Here is a 24,018-nt window from a genome sequence, read left to right on the forward strand (position 1 = left end):
TAGAGACAACATTTTCTCTAGTTGCACAAGATTTCACGGTGGATTGGTCAATTAGAATAAGGGCATCAATTTAATATCATTATTATTATTATCGAAAATAGTAGGGCGTATCGCTTTGAATATTTCAACAGGACGTTCTGTATAAAGAAGGAAGGCTCTTAAATGCCTGAACGGTTTCAACGTTTGTGTCTTTTAATGTCTTAGTAGTTTTCCAATCATACCCAAGTCTTACAGAGATGACCATTTTCATCATAATCAGATTGGATTTTCAGCTTTGACGTACATCAGCTCTTTTGGCAAACTACTTGTTTGTTCCTAAAATCTTCTTCTGTCAAGATCCTAAGTTTGGTTTGCACCATTCTTCCACGGTGCTCGTCTTTCTTTTAATTTATTCGTTTCAACCGCATCCACGATCCATTACTATTTGTCGGCTGTACTCTTAGGTCTTCCAAGTAGTCCACCGTGTCTTGTAGTACATGGCCAACCCATTTAGCTTCACTTGAGCATACATGTCTCGCTACCATATAGCATTTAGGTACACGCTCCAAACGTAAGTTTTTACAAAGATTTTCCCTTATATTTGGGCCGAATTTTCTTGAAGTAGAGAGGCCTTTCTTTTGATTAAATGCTATATTTTTTACTTGGCATATTCATATATATATATATATACAATGCAATATACTCTTGTCTTTTGTTCGAACGGGGAATGTTTGTGCTGCGTGTCGGTCGACCGAACAAACTGTTCAAATATTTATGCTTCTCAACTTTTCTAACCGTCACATTTAACGTCACAATCGACGTCTTGTGCCACGGCTATTAGGGATTTGGTATTTATCGATTTATGATAACGTTTCATAAGACTCGTGACATTATTAAGGCGACTTTATTCATTTTTTTTACCATGATATACTTGTCCCGCTCGAGCCTTTTTCCGAAATTACCCGAGCTGTCAATCAAAAGTCAACTTCCATACAATATAAATGTAAATGTACAGTGCAACTTTTATTTTTTGTTTTATATGTAGTTAACGACTTAACGGAGAGCCGAGTCGTTGTTACCAAAAGCCAAAACCGGAATTCTTATACTGCAAAAAACATTAGTTTGGACCACTTCTGGACGACCATAAAAAAAAAACCAATAAAGTCACACACAAAAATTCAATATTACATGAAAATGTTATGGACTTTATGAAGAATAGACTCTGTGTAATATAATATTATACGATATATATTGCAACCTAGTCATTCCGTCTCAGATTTTTCATCCTATCTTTCTTTTTCAGTGCTCAAAACTACCATACATCAGCCTCGATAATTTTCCTTTCATTGTCTAAGTTTGTGCCACACAAGGAAATTATGTACTAACGAGTGGGAAATGTTTCTTTCTTTCATCTTCTTCAATAATTTGTTCATAATTCGAGACAACAAAACACTTGAAAAAAACAACCCTGTAATAAACCCTCCACCTCCTCTTCCAACTATGATAAGGTCTAGGTTAGGTTACACCAAAGGGGTCAAGGTTTAACGCTTAGAACCGTTATAAAGCTAAATCTGGATGTGAACCGAATCTGGAAGTCATCTTAAGTAAGTTCTGACAATCATTATTTACTTCTTCACTTAAGACCATGCAAAAGAAATTCATCATCTCTTCACTCTCTACACAACTGTGTTTTTATTTCTGACATCTATTCTTGTTCACCTTTGATCAACCTAAAACACTCAAGAATAATCTCTTCCATTTTCCGGATTCCTTTTAAAATGATCAAACCAACCCAAGTCTTTCTCGTCTTTCCTGTTATTGAAGCAACTCACAAACTAACTCTCCTATATTGAACTTGTCTAACCTAGTCATTTCATCTGAGGATTGTCATTTCGTTTTTCTTTCATCTTTCTTATTGTCTCCGTTTATACATCAGCCCTACTTGACAGTACACGCTCTCACAATGTTTTTCACCAAATAAACGTTGAAGAGACCCCGCAAAGTCGTGCAGGTGACTACGACGGTTCGAGCAAGGGTGGTCGGCCACATTTTCAACAATCTAGTTCATTATTTAGGTGTGTCCGTGGCATTCAATTAGACCCAAAATACGATGGGCGTTACGGGCACGTCAAAGTGTACATTATGCAAAAACTCAACTGTCTACCATTATATTATCCGGCGATCCGGTAATTGTTGCCTGCCATGGACTACGCTGTAATTTATACAATTTGTATAGTAATTAGCACAGTTATCCGTTCCGCAGGCTATGGCTTTTGGGATTTATTCATTTTTCCCCCTCGCTTGGTCAGATCCACCCAACAGATGTCAGATAACCTTTTTTTTCGGTTGACCACATATTAAATTAAATCTCCCCCGGAATACAAAAAATTGATTGCTTCGACTCTTGTACAAACACACGACGTCATTGATTCATAATGATCGAGAAGACAAACAAAAATATAATATTCCCAGACGAGGAGCGTGACAAAATAATAACAATGACTAGAGACGCCCAACGTTTCGTGACAAAACGGGCTCATTTATTATTACTGTTGTACATGTAGGCTTACCAGAGTAGACGTGCCGGAGGGCAAGAGGGTCAGGCGACGTGGCATATTAAAACCAGGGCATAGGTAATACGAACAACACTTAAACTACCCCGTTGGACACGCAACTTTTCTATTATACGGTAATATAATATTCCTACCGACTGAATGATACGCTAATAGATGATTAATATTTTATTATATGACCGACGGTTAACGCCAATAGATTCCCACAAATGTTGTTCAAGAGGCGATGCGGCGGCGAACATTAAACAGACTCGGTGAAATCCATATTATAATATTCACAATTGCATATCTATGATATCAATAAATATAGCTAATAATGAACTCATGCGAGGTTCTGGAATATGATGGAATATGATGTTCTGAGACAAGTGCATGAGACCGAGGACGACCAAGAATATCATTTATCAAAACACTGATTTCAGATGCGGGGCTGTCAAGCTACAGAGAGTTGAAAAGGCTAGCTAATGATAAAAAATTAGTGAAGGAATTGTGGGAAACTACAAAACCAACCTAAGGGTTGAATACCGAGAGGAGAAGATGTTTTAAAAACATCTTAGGTTGACATCCCAGTCCTGAACCTAACCTAACCTGAATTTGATTTAATTGTGACTAATTTTCCACATATGTTATGAGCAAATATTAACATGTTCACAGATTATAATTATTGGTTGAATTCCGGAGAATATCTCTCCTCTCTCTGTCCCATGACCTAACCCAACCTAAGCTAAGGCAATCAAGGTATTATCGTTACAGTAAAGGTCATTAATACTCCATTAAAAATGCATCGACATAGTGCAAGACTTGTGTATAAATCATTAAATATTTAATTGTTAACAATTATTGTGGGCCCAACGACAAATGCATTTCATTTTTATCTGCATTTTGGTTTGTTTGGATTTTCAACAAAACCGCCATATTTGTTTTCATTTAACTCAAATAATAACCGACACTTGGTTGAATAACTTAGTTGTACTGAGTTCGGTGGTGGTTTTTGTTTTCTTAACGACCTCGCCTGAGTGAATCCTGTTTCGAACAACGAGAAAATATGCTTAACACAAGTTCTATTATTGTGTTGAACTTGGAAAGAGAAATGTTTTAGCGGGCAAATTAAGCAAAATCAAATTTTCCGTATAATTGGTGTTTATTCAACCCTCTTAGCCGGGCTGTATAATATCGAGTGTACACACAAGAATCCGGTCTTCGCCGGTCATTAGCATAACTTAAGTCGAGCATTCAGCGTCAAAATTGCTGCAAGAGTACCGGAAGGGTCGAGAGATTTTTTTTTTAATTTATTCATATTAGTATGTCTACCCGAAGGAAAAGCGCAATCGAGTTTATATAAAACGGTTACATAAATTACACGCCATTTAAGTATTACCCGAATGGATTTTTTCGTTCATTTTCTTTTTTTACCATTATAATATTAGTTATTCTCTCGAGGTGCGGAATATTTTTAACGTTACTTAATTTTTAGTAATTCTCCACTCTCCATTTTCTCCGGAGGCGCAGAGGTAATTAATATATCGTTAGCATCGACTGCAGACAATGTAGTCTCGTGATGGCTTCAATGTAAAAGCGGCTTACTCGAACTCTATTCAAAACTATATCTAAGATCTACTACAAATAATTGTTGAGCTAGGGTTCTTTTAAATGCAATTGAAATTTATTGTTTATCTAGCTATTTGATGGACCATTCAGTAAAAACTTGAAAATGCATAAACTTCCGAAGTTTGTTTCATTAATTTGACGTTCCTTGTCTAAAGTACATATAATAGCTGAATAAGGATTTGTTATCGATTGGAAACAATAAGTGAACAAAGCAAACTCTATTTCATTTCCGTTCGATTCGTTTGTCTTTATAGAAATACAATTATTGCTGCTCCGGTTGTCCGGTATAGTGTTATTATGTTAATTATGATAAAGTAATTGAGTTAACAGGAGACGAGCTTCCGGAGGGAGGGTCGGAAGGGTTCAGACTACTATTTTCTTTTACAACCGCTGTATAGAATTTCCTTTGCTTATGATGTATACTTTATGATCAAAGCGTCAATTTCCAACAATGCGAACGTTGGAACACTAAAAGCTAGGACCTGGGGGAAATGTTGTTTATTCGTGCAGCTGTGCGTGAATATAGGCAAACGAGTATTTATGATTTGGATAAAGACTATGACAGAACGCCAAGAGATGTATTGCAGAATGTTTTTGGCAAGAATGTCTTTCAAGGAAGAATGTTAAAATAACGAAGGACAAGTAAGAAGATGACGTCCTTTTTCATTTCTCGTCAAAATGGCGAAATGCGAGAATTCCTTGTAAAATTTTAGGAGGTCTATAAAAAGGTCAGCGTAATATCTATCCTTGTTACTCTTAGATAAGGAATATATTTACTAGAGACGTGCCAGATGCGCATTAGTAGATGAGAGTATAAAAGTAATGAGATTTGATTTTAAAAAATGGAGAGAATCGTAGTAGATTCTAAACTGAATGACAGATTCAATAAATGCGAGGTAGTTTGTGAGTTGCTTCAATAGTAGGAAAGACGAGAAAGCCTCGAGCTAGTTTGATCGTTGTTAAAAGAATCGTGATTATGGAAGAGATTATTCTTGAGTGTTTTAGGTTGACCAAAGGTGAACAAGAATAGATGTCAGAAATAAAAACACAGAGTTGTGTGGAGAGTGAAGAGATGATAGACGGTGTGTGAATGATAATTTGTCTGGCCATTTGTATGGTCTAAAGTGAAGAAGATGCAGATAATGAGAACTTACTTGAAATGACCACGGTTCACATTTAGCTTTACAACGGTTCTAAGCCTTCCTCTTTGGTCATCCCTTCGGTGTAACCTAACATAGTATTATCTTAACATGGTTAGATGAGGACGAGGGTTCCTTACAACATGCAGAAACACGGAAATATGCGATTTAGATTATGAAAAGAAAACTAACAATCTATGAATGAGAATAGGATAAGAATGCCGAGATGGAATGACTAATACTCTTAAGCCCTGACCATTTCAGGGCGGGACACCTTAGCAATCTTATCATCTTAATGATAATTCCTCAATTAGTAGACAACGGTGTAAGGGAAGTTTTTGTTGCAGGCAAAAAGCAACGTTCTACCAGAGAACGTAGGGTAGTGGGTTGGATTCGAAATTGGATTTAAAGTCGTGTACGCTTTTGCAAGTTCACCGACAGCTATTGACTTTTAAGTCTTTTTATGTAGATTTACGTTTGCCAGTCGACACCGAAAACGGACACTTGACACCCGTCATTCTGACACCAACAACATACATATATTATCAGCTGTAGAACGGACATTTGACACCCGTGACCCGTATATTATCATCAATGCACATTCATATATTATGTGTACAGTGTGAAACTACTAATATATTATGTATGTTTCAAAACAGCCCGGTAATTGGATTTACGGCTTGTGTTATGCACGGCCAACAAACAAACAAACAAACGTATTACCATTTTAATCATTTTCTCATCGAGCTTACCAATAAAAAAAAAAAAAATTTTAATTAAAAAAATAATTATAAAAGTTTTTCAAATTGAACGCGGCGTTGAATAAAATATTAATGTAAAAATAACGCAAGTCGAACAGACCATAAAGCTTACCTAGGCCATGTCTTGATCAAATAATAGTCATTTAAAATTTCAGTTCACACCAATGTCGTTCCCAACTTGATTGGTCCAGTTTGCATTATCTCATCCTAACTCGACTTGACCTAACCAAGGGTAAATTAAAAAAAACTCTCATTCCGTTTTCATTTAAGAAATAACGATTTTTCAGTAAAAAGACCACCGTTGTACTCAATTTTGTAAAAGAAAAAAAAATACATTGTTTAATAATAGGTTTTCCTCATTTTTTTTTTTATTTGAAAAGTTTCACAATAATAAGCACACCGAAGTCGTTTCCACGAATTGAAAAAAAACCTACTTAAATTTGCTGTAAAACTCAACGTTGATTGCTCTTTTTCGCATACTTACTTATGGTTGTAATTACTTTTTCTTAATTAACATTTTCTTCATACACTTGCAACGCCGACAGACTTTGAACGCGACAAAGTTTAAGTCGTTTCAATATCTAATGCTCGTGTAAACCCAAGGCCGTCGTACAGCTGTTTTTTATGAGTTTTCAAATGTCTCTGAGGACTTGTCATCCTCAATTGGGTACTTTTAAGCTAAGTGGTTTGAAGTTGAAGGGAATATGATGATGAACAATGCTATGTTGTTAAAATGATATGTTGTTATTCAATAATGGGTTGGTGATAAGAGAAAATCGATCATCCCTGGATAATTGATAAGAGAATCGGTTGATAAGAGATAATTAACAACAGACAACCGTCCCATAGACGTTTTGAAGACCTGAACATATCTTTTATTTTAATAACTAATTGCATTTTTTTTTCTTGTACCGGGTTATTTAAAACACATTTTTATTTGGCGCATCTAATATTTTATTTAACTTGGAATTTCAAATAATGCTATAGCTTAAATAAATTTTTGTTTTTATTTTAACCTAACCCGTTTTTTCGTTTTAATTTTTTCATTAATTATTGTTTGTAATGCTTACACAACTGTGTACACGTTTGCTTTTTTTGAAATTGGATTTTTCAATTAGGTAAATAAAAATTAATTCGTTTTTTTTTTTTTTAAATAAAAATTTGATTTAGATTTTTATGCTAGTTAAAAACTGTTTAAATTATTAATCAAGAATGTATACAAATAAATGGTTATTTTTTATTATTTAAATTCGTTTAAATAAAATGAAAAACCTTTTTGTTTTAAAATTAAATCCAAAATGTTTTTAATGTGCCGATTTTCTTATCAATAAACTTCATTATCTTATCAATACCGACTATTCTTATCATATTTCACCCTCAGCACAAAATCATGTTAAAATTCTATTGCTTATCCGAGGATTTTAACATGTTATATGCATCTATATTTTTTTGAAATTATTAAGATTATTATTGAGATACAAAAAACCCACGAAAATGATTATTTATAACACCTTGGGGAACGAGTAAAGTTTTCAGCTTCGACGCAAAAGGGGAGATGGTATGTTTTTGTTTTGTTTTAACTACAAGTTTATGCTCTTAAAACCTTTTATGGAAATTGTATTCGGGAGACGAGGGGAACCGTTTCAAAAGATATTTCTTGTGTATATTATTATTATTATTATTCGGCGTGTACAGCAATGCCCGCTTAACACTGTTTTTGATTGCAAAAGCTTTTGACTCGGCAAACGGATTTATTAGCTCCAATTGGATTTGCCCGAATGAGAAATGCGCAACACACACACAATCATGCTCGGCAAGCCGTTTCCCTTTGGTATATTAAACATATTTTATATCATTTATTAAATATAATGGTGGCATCCTCCCTCACTGCATGCATGCAAATTTGTTTGGACTTAACACTTACCACCAGCATTTATCAAACACCCAAGTTGGGAACAACAGGTTGTCGTTCAAGTCAACAGGTGCAAACCAAATGGTGTAAAATGTTGGAATATATATATAATTCTCAATTGACGGCTTGTTTATCATCATAATACCTATTTTAACGTTTACTTTTTTTGTTTTTTTTTAACGAAAAGCACCAAGCCCAAAAAGTCAAACTTTTGGCAACCTTTTGATAAATTACTTTTTAAATAATATATTACACGAACCGCGTATAAACTTTCTCAGACGTACAAACTTCTCATGGACCATTTTATTACATTATACCTACTTAACGGTATTAAGTACATTTTTTTTTATCAATTTAAACTAAAACAAAAAAAATTTAGCGATGGGGTGAAATAGACATTTAGACTAATATTTACTTATGCACAACTCGACTTCTACACTTGAATAAATCAAATATAACACTTAGGTATATCACATTTATATTGATCGCATCCATTGAGGTTTTAATGCAAACAAAATAATTCATATTTTTTGTATATTCGAGTTGTATTGTATATTTATATCAAACATTGTGGTAATAATTAATTTAAAATCGCATCGAAGCTAAAAATCAATTTTAAAAATATTTTTTTAGCTTCGATGCATTCCATATGTTTTTTTTTACTTGTGTCGACCCACATTATTTGTTAAACCACCCGAACGATTTCTTCATGCAGCTAGTCTTAGGTCAGAAATCGTACCAAGAAAGGCATTTTGAAGGGCCAACAATTTTTATAAGTTCTAAATTTGTGAAGAATACTCCTTAGACACAGTACTACCGAACCATTACTTTTAACATGGATATAATATGTTATTGGGTTGGATACAACTTTCGTTACACTTTTACTTTCAGTTAGAGATAAAATATTAGAGATAACAGACAAGTAATAAGAAATTCGAGGAGGACATAAGTGACATGTGTTTCGGGATTATAGATAAATGATAATAGATAAGTGATAAGAGACAAATGATAAGAGGTAAGTGATAAGAGATAACATATCAATGACAATGTTTTTCGGTGGAGCGGAGAAAATGAGTAGTTATTTTTTCGAGTTTATGGTCTTCTAATAACGTCTGGTCAATTTTGAGTTTTCATCGACGTAATAAGATGTATAGAGGAATCCAATTATTTTTCGTTAAATAAAAGTACAGCGTTTATAATTAAAAAAAAAAAAATTTCAGTATAGCTTTTCTTGTTTGTGTTGTGTCGTCGAATGTGTCTGGAATTGAGATTTTCAATTAATTAACAACCGATTTTTTAACACCTATCTCTGTGGTTTTGACTACACTGTTGTGCACTTTAATGAATAGCTCGCAGTGCAAGCCTCGCATCGACTAGCAAATGAATATATCAAATGACAGTTGGGGTCAAGTGGAATAATGCATAAACGCATTTACATGTTTTGCACAATGCAATTTTTTTTAACAGAAAATTTGTGTTTAATTTCATTGTTCAGCACGATATTGTCGTACGTCGTTCAAAATAAAATGATTTACCTTTAACGTTAAACTTTAAATTACTTTAAATTTGCACATGATGTGCATCATTATTACATAACACATTTCCCAATCGTCCTTAACGTTTAGCAGATTATTGTCAATTCAAAATTTAAATTTAAATATCTGAGGCCATGTTTTTTTTTATCGGGAAACCCCCAAAAAAAATTAAACAACACTTTTATAAGCACATTTATTGATTTATACAGTGTAAACTATACTATTTATAGCCCATTTGTGTGGGGTTGAAAACTTTACCGATCCAAAATTATTTATATTGTTCGTTATGACTAAAATAACTGTCCGTTAAAAACGATTAATAGTCTATATAATAATAATTTGATAGTTTAACTGAGAGTTTAAACTTGTAACAAAACAAGTCTATGAAAACTATTTTCAAGTAAAGTTATGCCTTTTGGAACGATACATAAACTTGTCGTTTCAAGAACAGCATTTTATATCGTTCCAAATAAAACCAAATAGTAAAGCAGATATGTATATATTCATTAAAAAACTTACCTTTTATTGAATGCGAACTGTGGAAAATATCACACCAACTGTAAAGTTAAAAAAAAACTAAATTAAAACGGTTTTTTTTACAATATAAATATTGTATCAGTTTTGGAATTTCTTTTTAACGGGGATGGAAAACGTTGAGCCAAGCCGAAATATATCTCATGAATATTTCATATCGTTTAAAAATGCATAAATTAACGTTAATTAATTGTTTACAGTTTCAAGCTTAGTTAAGCAAATCAGAATATAATACTGTTAATAATGTTAAACTTTTAAGTCTAACATATTTTGATTTAGTTATGTATTGTGGCCGCCATATTGGACCGAGCGTTACCAGACCTGGTTACAAGGTCGCGGTCCACCCCGCGGTTTGATAAGAGACAAGTGATAAGAGATTGGACTTAAACCACATTAGTTCTATTTTATCCGCCTTGACCACATATATGGTAATTAATAAACTAGATTGCAAATAAGTGTACATGACGCCAACGGAAATAATTGAAGTTACCATTTTTCGCCATCTTTGTGGTAGCACAGAATCATAGATATTTATATATTATTTTTTACACACACAAATCTCACAATATATATATATCAAAACGCATGCAACAGCAGCTAGTGTACAAATAATAAACAATATTCTACGGGTTTATCGTAGAACATGATAATAATATTATAATAGTTATATTATAAATATATATATATATTTTACAAAATAAATACCACATAACCGCGGTAACCGTGGTAACGAAATTCGGCAAAGCTGCCCAGACGGATGCAATGGCCACTGGCGACGACGGTTTTATATTGCCTAATATATATAATAAAATATATAAATATATACACACACAATAGTGCAACAGCTATGTTCGTACATATTCTTTGGGGCGGGCGGAAACATAAAACGGAAATAGCTTTTATAACAGCTACACTAAAATAACGCTTAACACCGGTCTGGCGCGGATCCGGATAATGTTTTTTGCCCCCAAAGGGGGGTTTTAAAAAAAATATATATACTGATGGGGTTATAAATCAACGGCGGAAAGGTCCGGGTTATGTCGGACAGCCCATTGTGTGTGTGACAGTAGAATAGCACAATCAATAACCAGCCGTCGTTTACAGTGTCCCAAAATGAGGGAAAATCGATACTTTTTCAATAAATTGTCACAGTTAAATCCGGGTTTTCGGACGGTCCCCATAATGAGAAAATTCTATATCATATATTATCTAAAACTATATATGTGTTACAACGTCGATAACACATAAAACCGGGCGATTCTTTTGACGGCCCTACACTAGTTCATTCTAAAATAATTACAATACCTACTTTGTAGAGTGTTTCTCTTTTTGGAAACATTTTAAAATGGATAATAATATTATTATGTCATTGTTATCTACTTTTAGTCAGTGATAAGAAATAAGAGATAAGAGTTAAGAATCCGCGATTAAATGTTTTTCCGTCAAGCGGACAAAATAACTAAGTTTGTATTTATTTAAATATGTTTTAGTACATTATTAGACAATACCTATTCTAAATTTTTTTATTTTTTTTTAGTATTTTCCAGAGCCTTGTCGGCTCTGTCAAAAACTCTAACGGCAACGTACATAGGTACTTAATTAGCTTTTTACATTAAAAAATATGTACTAAAAATATTCACTGGTCGACAACTAGTTTTGAATAATTATTTTTAATGTTTTTTTATTCAAAACTGAACTGACTATTTAAGCTAAAAATAATTAAAAATTACAATATTCTTTATTTACTTAATATTAGTTTTAAACGAAACTTAAAAGAACATAATTTCCCATCCGAAAAATAAGCACAAATCATAATAACACTATTAACTATTCTTGTCCATTTTAGTTAAAAAAATAAAAAAATAAAAACAAACATTTTGAATAAAGTCGCCGTTAGTAGGTTTTATTATTATTATTTATAATAATTGCAAATTAGATTTACAGCAGTAAAGACATTATATTATGATGTTATACCTATTAAATGTCAAATTAACAATAATAAAAAAATACAATTCTTTTTATAACGTTCTTTAGTAGCATTTTTAAATAATTGTAAATGTTTAATAACAATTTTCGTAACACACATTTAAAAAAAACATAATTTTCAATTATTTATCTATTAAGACAATAAGAAGCCGCTCAAAATATCCTATTCAAATATTAGTACTGCTGTAAGTTTGTTTTGTCGCTCTTTTACATTTTTATTTTCGCTGTCTGCACTTGGATTTGGCTTATCTTTGCAGCAAAAAACAACATGTTAATGTTTTAAAAACACTATGTTGTCAAAAAGACAATTCGGTGACTGAAAAATGTATAGAAGATAATATTTTGTCCCAATATTTATATTGCCAACCCTTTCCACGAATGAACCCAACCCTTAAGGTGTTTACCCTAAAGAATTCGGTACCATCATACTTGACTGTTTTAAGTCTGATAAGTAACAAAGTCAGACACACCTAAACACACCTAATACCGGCCTTTATCATCCATCGGTCTAAAGAATGTCCATATTGAGCATATTATTATTTCACAATAGCAATCATTAACGTTTTAAAAAAAAAAAAGAATTCAACAGCTACAAACGGAGAAAACCGCATTTTACTTTTTATATTATGTTGTTTAACTTTTCCCAATAAAAATATATAATAAAAAATTGTATAGTACACATGGCCATCGTTAGGAACGCGAACAAATAAAACATTATTGAACTTATGAAAACTTAAAAAGTTTCTTTTTTGTATTTCCCAGAGTGATCGGTCGGTACCAAAAGGAAAATTGTTTTTTACAAAAAAAAAGCGATATTTTATTTTTTTCACCAGTTTATTCGATACAGAATTTGAAAATCTATGAAACAAAATATATACAAAACAGGAAAGGGAAAAATTATTTATGGTCGAAAAACGAGACACTGGAGTAGTTTGAGATTCCTTTCGCTGTGAACCACATCAGATCCAACACAGTATATATAATATAGATATTGATGCTTTTCAATCTTGTCAATTTTTTCTACCCTCGACTTTCCAAATCAATATATTTTATTCGCAAACAACACAAGTCCAAAAAGGAAATGAGCAAATACAAATTACTTTTTTTATATATATAATGCAATGCCACTCGAAGTGCATTTAAAAAAATATATATATTTAACGAACGCAACGTTATAAATTATTCAAACCATGTGATGTTTTCTTGGTATTTTGTAAAAAAATAACACACACAACATGTATAAAATATGATTTATCAGTTGTCATGGCACCCGCAGAGGGCTTCCGGGAAGCCCGTTAATACTTACCCGAGATTATAGGTTCAATAATACGGTAATAATTACCGCGTTTAGTGTCGCGTGTAAGTATAATTTATGGTTGTATAAAAAAAAAAAAAAACTCGGATTAATATTATAATAAAATGGAATTTCAGAAATTAACGTGTCGGTTAAAAAACCCAAAATTCAAGTTTTCCAGTTACCTCAAAGTGATTTATAAACATTATTGCACATAATATTGTCAAGTGGCTAACAATAATAATCTGTGATAAAAATATATTCACTCATTTATGGCACCTGTGAATACAAGGATACGGACGGACCTAGCTAGTAGTTGGATAAGTGTTTACCTCCCTAAATGCGTTTTCAAGTGTTGACAAAAGTAAGTAAGAAACACATTAGGTTTTTGCACTGTCCCAAGTAGATTAATTTATTTATAAACTGTAGTACTTGTCGTATTTAATAACAAAACCTACAAAAAACAATAAAAATAAAATTTGTACATTGACAAAAATAGTAAATAAAATTGAGGAAAAAAAAGCCAGTACAGTGGGGTTGGGAGATCACAGGTGTAGTGGGATATTCTTGTAGCTGAAAGTGATAAAATCGCTTTTAAATAAACGCCTTGATGCGATCTGTCGTTTAATAAGTTGAAAGGTGTGTACATTTTTTTGGGTGATTTTCTAGATTTTGAACGGGAAAGAGTTAAATTTGTATTATTTTTGGCCCAATAAATTACCTCAATGGTACGATTTCTGGTCCATAAAGTTGCTACAAGAAGAAATCGGTTCAGCGGTTTGGAATTAAAATAAAAAATAATAAATAAAAACGCATCATTGTAAGTACAATGCCTTTTCAGTTCCTCGTCAAAGCTAAAATATCAATAGATTAAAATAGTCCAATTGGTTCCAAATTTGTATGCAATAAAATATTAGACATAGTATTAACAATAAACGTTAAAAAAAAGCACATCCTTAAGGAAGGGGTTTTCTTCGGTTTTTCTTCATTTCACTTCTTTTTTTATTTACTTCAAGACAACCAACATTAATATTGTATCAGTCCTAATACTGTAAATACATTTTTAAGAACATTATTTTTATTGGGCACAATGCTTTTACTGCTATATTTTGTATTTCTACCATCAAAGATTCGCATCCAAACGTTCATTTCAAATGGATTTTATTTCTTTCAGTTGCAGTGTAATAATTCATATAGAGGGTGATAAACAGGGCAATGACTGCAATTTATTCTTAATTTAAAACATAAATGAAAAACACAGAAAGCACCGATGTAGTTATAACATAAGCGTCTTCTTATGAAAATGAAAATATACTTATTTTAATAATTTCTATGGCCAAAAGAGATCTGATTTTCGATTACTAACGATTCGAATGAACTGTCCTTTGAACACATTTGAAGGTAACAACTTAAACGAAAAATCGTTTACTTGGTTGTATTTGAGTTCTATGAAAAACTATTTAAAGGTTTTCAAGTACAGCAAAACCACACAACACACAAACAATTTAGCTGTCAAAAAAATACAGTAAGTTCAAACGAGGAAAATCTTTTCATTAAAATATATCAAAATCAATTACATTTAAGTTCTTCGCCAAAAACAAAAAAAGTGCTCGCCGATGTGCTTTTCTACTCGGGAATATATATTTTGTTATACTTACTATTTTGTAATTATTAATGTATTATATATATTTTTTTTTAAACTTAACTGTTTTCCAGAAAAATACTAGCGAGGACTCGAGATCAAAAGACTTGTCAGTATTTGTTGGTTCAGTGACTGTAAGTATAAAGTTTAGTAATCTTTATAGAACAAAAAAATTAGTTCAAAAATTTAAGTCTGCAAATAATAAATGACAAATCTACAGAGTGGCTGTATATTTTTAGTGATTTTGGAATTGGTTGTTTTTAAAGTAACAGAAAAAGTAATTTGCTCGACAAATTAGATTTTAATTTGAAAACGTTAGAGTAAAAAATTACAAATAAAATTAGAAATAGGTACATTGTGTTAAATAAAAAAACATGTACTATGAGACTAGTAAAACCAGAATTAAAAAAATCATTAAGACAGTGACAAATAAATGAATGTTTACAGTGTAAATATGTAAACTGTAGTTCCTAAAATAAATCAGTCATAAATCATGGTAGTTAAGCACTCGTCGAGTGACCAATATCGTCTTAGTTTTCAGTCCAATTAAATGTTGTTAAAGTTTTATTTTTCTGAGTAAAATCACAAGTGTTGACATAATTATTAAGTAAGATTGTACACCATAAATTTAGCATTTTTAGGATTCTTTATGGAAAAAAAAATACCGATGTCGTGCAAGCATTTTTCACAAAGAATTAACATTTTTTTTTTACTATAACGATTTTACTAAACTTCAAATTAATAAAAAATGTCAACCAACTCATGTGTGTTTCGTTTTTATTTTTAAATTGGAGCTAGATTGGAAAAGAGGCGACCAAGTTTTTTAGTTGACTAGTATATTGTCGACTGAAAATATTTAGTGTGGCTCAATTGAATTTAATTGTTTTAACGTCGTTTTGAGTTTGAACAGTAGATTACGAACAAAATTAAAAAAAACAGCATATTTTTTAGTATACACAAGAAAATAATCCTACAATCCTACTCGTTGGTTTTTTTAATTTGTATTATATAATTTAGATATTGTTTTATAATTGCCAATATACAAAAGAACTTTATACATCGGGAACCGCATTTTTTGTATTGAGGATACTTTTTATTTTTATTTTTTTATTTGATAGTTTCCACTCTCAAAGCGATTCAAAACTATTTCCGACAAAATGTATCAAAATAACAATAACATCATCCCGATTGGGGGGAGGGGGCGCGCATCGATTTCATCCACTTCAGACTTGGTCTACTGTAAATCAGTATTATGATAATATATTGTAATTAGATTATTACCGCGTTTGATCACAGACACAAAACCCAATTATGTATAAATTGTTTGCAAGGGCGGTAAGTGTAGGGGACGGCCTAGAAAATAAACCTAATAATAATATTATGATGGAGTCATGTTCATATATATATATATATGTAGGGTTAACAAAGCCCAACACTTACCGGTCAAATGTCCCCGTGGGTGCGTTGATTAAAAATGCTGCACCTAATGTTTCTGTGTAGTCTTGCACTCTGGATGATAATAATTTTGATAATTTTTTCTATTTTTTTTTTTTTTTATTTTACTTGCCGACGACCGAAGACTCGAGACCCGGACGGATGTGCGGCGAACGACTACTAAACGGGTGTACGATATGTAAAACGGTATTTAAACGGTCAAGTTCGGAAGAAACAGGCTTCTAATATAATTTAACGTCGACCGTACGCAGAGAGGAGAGGGGCTTTTTTACACACAGAGGAGAGGGGTACGGTATAATACACACACACACACACGGTGTTAATATAATATATGTAACTTACTTGCGCCGAATTCCGAGTTTCCGATGGGAAAACACGTCTCGTCTACTCAGGGGAGGGATGGGGGGGGGGTGGAGAGGGCAGGGATCTAGCGTCTTGAGATCTACACGAGAACGCCCCCCCATTCGCTCATGTTATACCTATAGGGCCGAAGCATCATTATCAGCAAGAACGGTTAATGTTGCATCATAATAATAATAATAATATAGCCTGAATAATATACAGCATAGATATTATGGTTGTTGTAGTGTTGCGTTCAACAGATTCTTTAATTACCACAAAAACACAATTAGGGTGAAATTTCTAGCTTTGCCCCCGCACTCTTATTAGGTATATATATATATATATATATAAATATACATCACATCTACTTATACTTACTTATTAGATATAGTTTCAGCTACTTCTTCCTAGCCACCCTTAGTTGCACCCGTGGATATAAGTATACCGAAAGAAATATAATATGTGACCTAAAGAAGTAGTCGACAAAGATAGTTAGATAAGTTTTTAACTCCTTAAAATTGTTTTCTAGTATTAATATAAGTAAGTTTGAAAACGAGAAATAAGAAAAAAAAATAACGTTTTTGGGATATCCCAAGTAGGTTTATTTATTTACGAACTAAAGTACTTGGCTTATTTTACTAATAAAAATTATACAACCTACAAAAAACGTCATAAAAAAAATAGTAAATAGAATTGTAAAAAAAATATTAATAGAGTTTATTGCATAATTATTAAAAACTGTCATCAATAGTAAATATCTTTCTTCTACCCTTAAATGTTCTTTACAACTCTTGTGAGAACCTGGAACAATTTTTTTTAATGGTATGCAACAGGATGTTTTTGTTTAATTTAGCAATGATAATTTAACCGTTAAGGATCACAACAATTATTATTATATTGGTCCACAATATTGGATGGTTAAAAATCCCTGAACAAAGTTTAACTTAAGCCACCCCATAAAGCTTAAGGTTTAAATATTTAACCGGTATTATGAATCACTTAAGATCTGATGGATTTTGAATTGAACTGAACAGAGATAATCGTTTGGTAAAAAAAAAACTATTAATTTATGCGCATTTTAATAGCAAACAAGTAAAGGTATTTTGTGGGTAAGAGTCCAAAGTATGTATGTGTTTTTCATTTTATACTTACTTTATTAGTAAAAACAACTAGTTTGCATGATTTTGAGAGAGAAAAAATGTTCCTCTGTTTTTAGACCAAGTGAAGACATGTATGCATCTAAGACGAGTGAAAAAATAATATAAAAATAAAACTACTTTCGCTGTTTTAAACTCGGTAGAAACATTTTTTTTTTTTGTGATTGTGATATTTTTTATGGTTCTGTTTCCGGTTAATATAATAATAATAATAATATGTCCCCGCCTCGGAAAACGATAAAACATGCTCTGGTTAGTAGCAGCGAGGCACATTTTGTGCAATAACAATAAACGTGCAGCGGTGGCTGGTACTTTGTGCAGCGACACATGAACAATATCTTGATGCCACGTGTTGGTGACTTATTTATTTAAAAAAAAAATTGTAATTTTTAAAATAAATTACATAGCCGGAACGTTATTATAAAAATCGCACAGAATATTGTAAGTATTGTAAGTAAGTAATAAGTAGGTATTGCCATGACTGGTCGAGTGAAAAAATGGTTATTGGTTTTCTTAATAAAAAAAAAATTCAATTAATTCGGAAGACAATAAAAAAATAATTGTACATTCATAAAACTAAGGAATGCCAAAACTTGATTACAAAAAAAAAATCAATACTTTGTGGGCTAGGAATAAAAAAAAATATAAAACTATAATAAAAGCCCGATTTTCCCATTTTTGTTTGTTTTTTAATTACATAAACAATAACTGTAGATAAGAAAATCTACATGCGCTTTTTTTAGAAATACTATTCTCAAAGGTCTTTCGAGTGGCATTTTATCGATAAGTCATTTGTTGTACAATGTGTGTTTCTTTTGTTTGTGTCTGAACCCACAAAACCTTCTAAGCCACTGAACCGACTTCTTCGTGTAGGAGCATCTCTTTTGACCTGAATAAAACCACTTAGAAACAAACTACTTTATTGGGCAAACGTTTTAAAAATTTATCACCTAAAAAATTGATAAATATACTAAAAAAAAAACTACACATTTTTCAACCTAACCTAACCTGCTCTTTATAACTTATTTTAAAAATTGGTCGAATCAAGTACAAATTTTGTGGAATATTCTTTAGTTCATGTTCAACCCTTTCTTCTCGGAGGGATGGAAACTTTTTTATTTTAATTTTTTTGAGTTTTATTCAACAGGCTTCAACGACTAGGTTATTATTGCCCCATGTATGTAAGACACATTTCTTTATTTATTTTTTCCGAGCAAAGTTTTCGCACTTAACGTCTGAAAATTAGACTTAAGTTAGATCTAAAGTGGAACCTAACCTAAGTGGGTCTATAACGCATCAGATTTGTCTTAGATATCTCTAGTCAAAATTTTTTTTTTTAATAAAGCAAAAAAAAAAAAGGTAAATTATTACACTTGAAAACGAATCAAACGTCTGAAAAGTAATTTCGTTATGTTGTTGATATGATTAATATTATGATATTATTTAATGTTATATAATCCTATTGAAGACAATGGCAGCTAACCTAACCGAACCTAACCAAACCTAACCAAATCTAACCGAATCTAACCTAACAGAAAGTAAAGCTAATTACAATTTTTAACACATTTTACTTTTACAATGATTTTTATACTTACACCGCAGATTCAAAAAGATTTGCAAATTAGTTTCATTACGATGTTGTTGATTGCCATTCATGTATAGCAACGGAAACAAAGTATTTTTTTTTTTTTTTGTTACTAATCGAATTATCAATACAGATTTGTTACTATTACCTTTGTTGAGAAACTGAGAAGGTGTTTTTAAGTTTATTTTTTTTTTTTAAATAAAAGAGAGTGTAAATGTCGCTTCGGCCGCGTTCGATACAGTTAGTGTTTTGTTATGAAAAAAACGTTTTTTATTATCCTTTTAGTGCACAAAACGCACTTAAAAAATGAAATAAAAGACCATAACGTTTTCTCGCTTTCCACGAACAAAGGCTTACATTTTATTTTGTTTTTAATTGAAAATAGTTTAGAAAACTTTATTTCCATCGTTAAATTTTATTCTTAAAAATGATTTCGTATAGATCCTAACGTTTTTTCTCTCTTACTAATCTGTCTTATTTTAAACTGGAATTATTCATATAGCCTTCGTTATTACTATATATTCAAAACAAAAGAACCTACATTATTTTTAGAAATCCACTCAAATGAGTATCAAATCGTGGGCGGCCGTTGATTATCCCGGAAAGAGAAGTGAATATTATGATTGGTCGTTTCAAGTAGTGAATACCACACACACACAAGATCTAGTTAGGATCTTCCAAACCGGATAAATACTGTATGAAAGATTATTTCCATGGCTCGTGGCGACAGTGATAAATTTTGGAATAGGTAGAGCAACAACAGCTATACAAACGGCTGCGGGGAAATATTCTGCTCGTACTGCGTTCCTAATGAAATTAAGCTTGCTTTCTTGCTACTCTTCTAATTGGAGCTGAAAAGATTACCTTGCCGTGTGCAATTTGTCGCGTGCTGACAGGTAGTAGGTACGTTTGCCAAATGAAAACTTCCGTGAAGTCATTCGCCGAAAGCCGTTCAACGTGACACACGCGCCCTTTTTGGCATTAAGTAAAAACAGTGAAATTATAAACAACTTTTCGACAATGTAGACTTTGGGTGGGGGGAGGGGGATCGTTTCAGGTCGCATTAGCTGGAAATTAATATTTTGAACATTTTTTATCACCAATCCCTTATAAGCCAAAAAGGGGGATTTTTGGTTTTTTTTTAAATGGCGACATAATATGTTTTTAATAACATACATTTGTAGACAAAAAATAAAAAAAATATATGTTAGCGTTTGAGTTTTCATTTATTCGTTCATTTGGTTTGAATTTATAAAGATTTGATTTTTTGACTGTGTTAATATTTTCAGGGAAAATGAGTACCCTGTTGGATCACCCTGTATAGCTATTTATTATATGTGCAAACACAGACTGGTTAACGATATTTGTCGTTTCCATTTCGAAAAAAACAAAAGCACATACAATAATTATTATTCCGGGCACATCGTTATGAAAATAATATATTTTATTGACTACAACAATAAATTCAACTCCGAATAAAAAGCAGCCCATGACAACACACATATATTATTACCACAGATATAACGGCGGGTTTTGATAATACAATAACTTCTGGCAAATCAACACGGACTGAGTGCTTTGGAAAATATTACTTTTGCATTGTTTTTATTCTCCAAACGAACTTCACAAGTTCAATAGTATTGTTAAAGTCCCCAAAAACGACACACACATAAAAAAAAAAAGAAATACACAATCACCAAACTGAATAACAAACGAAGGTTCGAAGTTGGCACGTGGAGAAACTACCATCGTTGCCTCGAAGGAAAGACATGAATGAAAGAAACATGAATATTATGTCTTGTGGGCCTATACAGTATACAATAAGTCATCGCCATTCCTTTACCCTAAATCCCTTTACTCTTTATCACTCCTGATTCCAAGTTTAAGTTTAAAATGTCATCAGTAATTTTGAACATTGTGAGGTGCTTAGGGAAACCCAAATGACTGGTCTTGGGCCACAAGAGAGGTGGGATATGTTAGGTTGGGACGAAAAATATGTACAGGCAAACTTGTAACTATAGGTTTCAATGGCGACCCAATATACTTGACAACAGACAACATTTTGTAAATAAAGTTAGATTCTATTTGTAGCTGCGAAGGAAAAACAAGAGGACTTTGTAGAGAGACTTAAAAATAGAATTGTTCAAACTTTGTGTGGCAATAATAATCAATGTAAAAGTATGATTTACCAAAATAAAAAATGTACAACACTGAGCTTTACCGTTAAATGTGAATTGTTTTGTCTTTATAAAAATACTCCAATTATTCTAAATAGTAGTTTGAGATGCATAAATTGTTTCAAATAAAGTGTATAGATTTCATCAAGTCCACGTTGAGATCATTTAGCTGTGGAAAAAAAATACAAGACTTTTCGACCAAATTGAAAAAGCTATTTTTTTTAGGTAAACAAAATTAGCTTTGAATTGTCTTCGATTTGAATATCAATAGACCGGCCGGTCGGCACAAACCGATCAATTAGGTTATAGTTAATTAAAATATTACTATGCACAGAGCCGCGTCGACCGGTCTAGGGGTATGGACGGTAATGCACAACTGATTGGATATGATCGGAAACCGAAAACCATTTAATTATAATGCCATCATTGTTGTCGAAATATTACAAATAGGGTTGTTTTCAATAATTCCCACAACCCCGCCTCGACACCACCGGCCTGCCCTTTGCGCCGCGCCGCTGGGCTTATGCCTTGGAAAACTAGGCAGGTGTTCGGTTCGCTTGGACGGGAAAAACTTTAACAATTTCGATTTTACCAAAAATAATATTAGTATTGCTTATACATAGATGTATCGCATTCCACATTTGAGCGCACTAACCGAGACTGTCCGGTCCTAACAGTGTACAAGCTGTCACTTAATATAATATTACTGGAAGGCGATGGGCGAGAGAAATTAAAATAATAATCGAAAAACATGATTTATACGTCCACCTCGAAGGTGCACGTTAATTTATTTACAATGCACAGATTCTAGAAAAACAAGTTTTAAATATTTTAAATACATTTTTGTTCTAAACCGCCCATCGACAATATTATCTAAACGTCTTGGCCGCCTTCGTTTAATAAACACATTACACGAAATTATAACCGGAAAAAAAGGTCTATAGTAGATAAGTGCACAATATACTTGTAACCTCTTGCGTTGGGTATGTTATGCAATGATTTTAAATTGTTTTTTTCTCTCCGAGTTACACAGGAAAAAATATTCCTATGCATTGCAGCTAAAACACATTTATGGATACTTATAATAACTTACCATTCATCGGATGCTTACACGATTGTGATTCTTCAACGTCACACCAACTGTAAAGTTTAGAAAAAAAAAAACTTATTTAAGTAATATGTTAAAAGAATGTGGTCATCGATAGTTGTTCCTAAATAATATACAATTTATACCTAACGATTTTGACAAAAACTGGGCTTGAATATTTTATGGAATTTCAAATAGCACATGTTAACTTAGACACCACAAAACAACCTAGAGCTATTTGCCTAGATTAAATGCTCAATTGGGCCAGCCATATTAAAACAAAACTTAAATCTGAAACTGAACATCATAAGGCTTCACCAGTTGAGACATTTACTTAGATCATCCTTATCTGTAGAGACTAAAATGCTCATCTACAAAACCCTAATACGGTCAGTATTGACATAATTTTATACTCTGGGACTAACAGCTAACATTCTCCAATCATTCCAATCGATAAACTAATACCAATAACAGAAATAGCAACTCAACAGTACAAATCCTTCCATAGCAAGGAAGAGAATCATAGAAAATCCTAATATATATATATATATATATATACTACCAATTTACATAATCTCTCTCAGAAGACGGCCAAGCGACCTTCTTGGAACCGTATAAACGTCCTAAATAAATACATTTGCTATTGAAGTGGAGTCACTGAACTCCTACTTCTATCAAGTTATCCATGTCAAGTCAACATATAGTGATTACTTATCAAATTGGCTTATTATTTTGTGTATGTTTACAGACTGTAAATATAACAAATTGTTTGTCTAAATAAAAAACTGTTGTTATTAATTCTCAATGACGCTATGCATACATAAGTATTGAGTTACGTTTAAGACCTTTTTTTTTGTGAATATATAAAAATAAGGAAGGTAATCTATTTGATAATCGGTGCTGTGGTGCAGTGCTAGCTATCGCGTCCAGATTGGTAGGTGTTTTATATAGAGTATCTTATTACTCGTACAACTTGGTCTGAAATTTAATATCAGGCCTAAAAAAAAAAACGTAGAAATTAGTTTTTTTTGGTAAAATGACTCAAGCCGTCGTTATTAGCTGTCACAAGCAAATAATGGATATTTTTTTATATTGGATATCATATTGAAAATTACCTCTGACAAACAAATGCACTTAAAAAAACGTATGCACTTATAGGGTGATCGAAATCATATTTTTTCCATTTAGAAATTAACCCTCAACCCTTGGACGTTTTATATGTCATACAATATATATCCATTAACCCGAACGA

The 24,018-nt window shown here is 32.2% G+C and overlaps 1 protein-coding gene across 1 annotated transcript in view; it reads right to left on the minus strand.

The window, feature by feature from the left end:
- LOC126836499 (cytokine receptor-like) overlaps positions 1-16,542 on the minus strand; it is an 81,272-nt gene extending 64,730 nt beyond the window's left edge. The window contains exons 1-2 of the mRNA XM_050569976.1: positions 16,404-16,542; positions 10,027-10,064 (exon numbers count right to left, since the gene is read on the minus strand). The gene's annotated coding sequence lies outside the window, so the exon portion shown is untranslated. The remainder of the gene's footprint in view (positions 1-10,026; positions 10,065-16,403) is intronic.
- Positions 16,543-24,018: the final 7,476 nt, after the last annotated feature.

This window comes from Adelges cooleyi, unplaced genomic scaffold, assembly GCF_023614345.1.
Source record: "Adelges cooleyi isolate 19-005CV unplaced genomic scaffold, UGA_ACOO_1.1 ACOO_flye_CR_arks_rails_tigmint_CR_PRNA_247, whole genome shotgun sequence".
In the NCBI taxonomy this organism is placed as follows: Eukaryota; Metazoa; Arthropoda; class Insecta; order Hemiptera; family Adelgidae; genus Adelges; species Adelges cooleyi.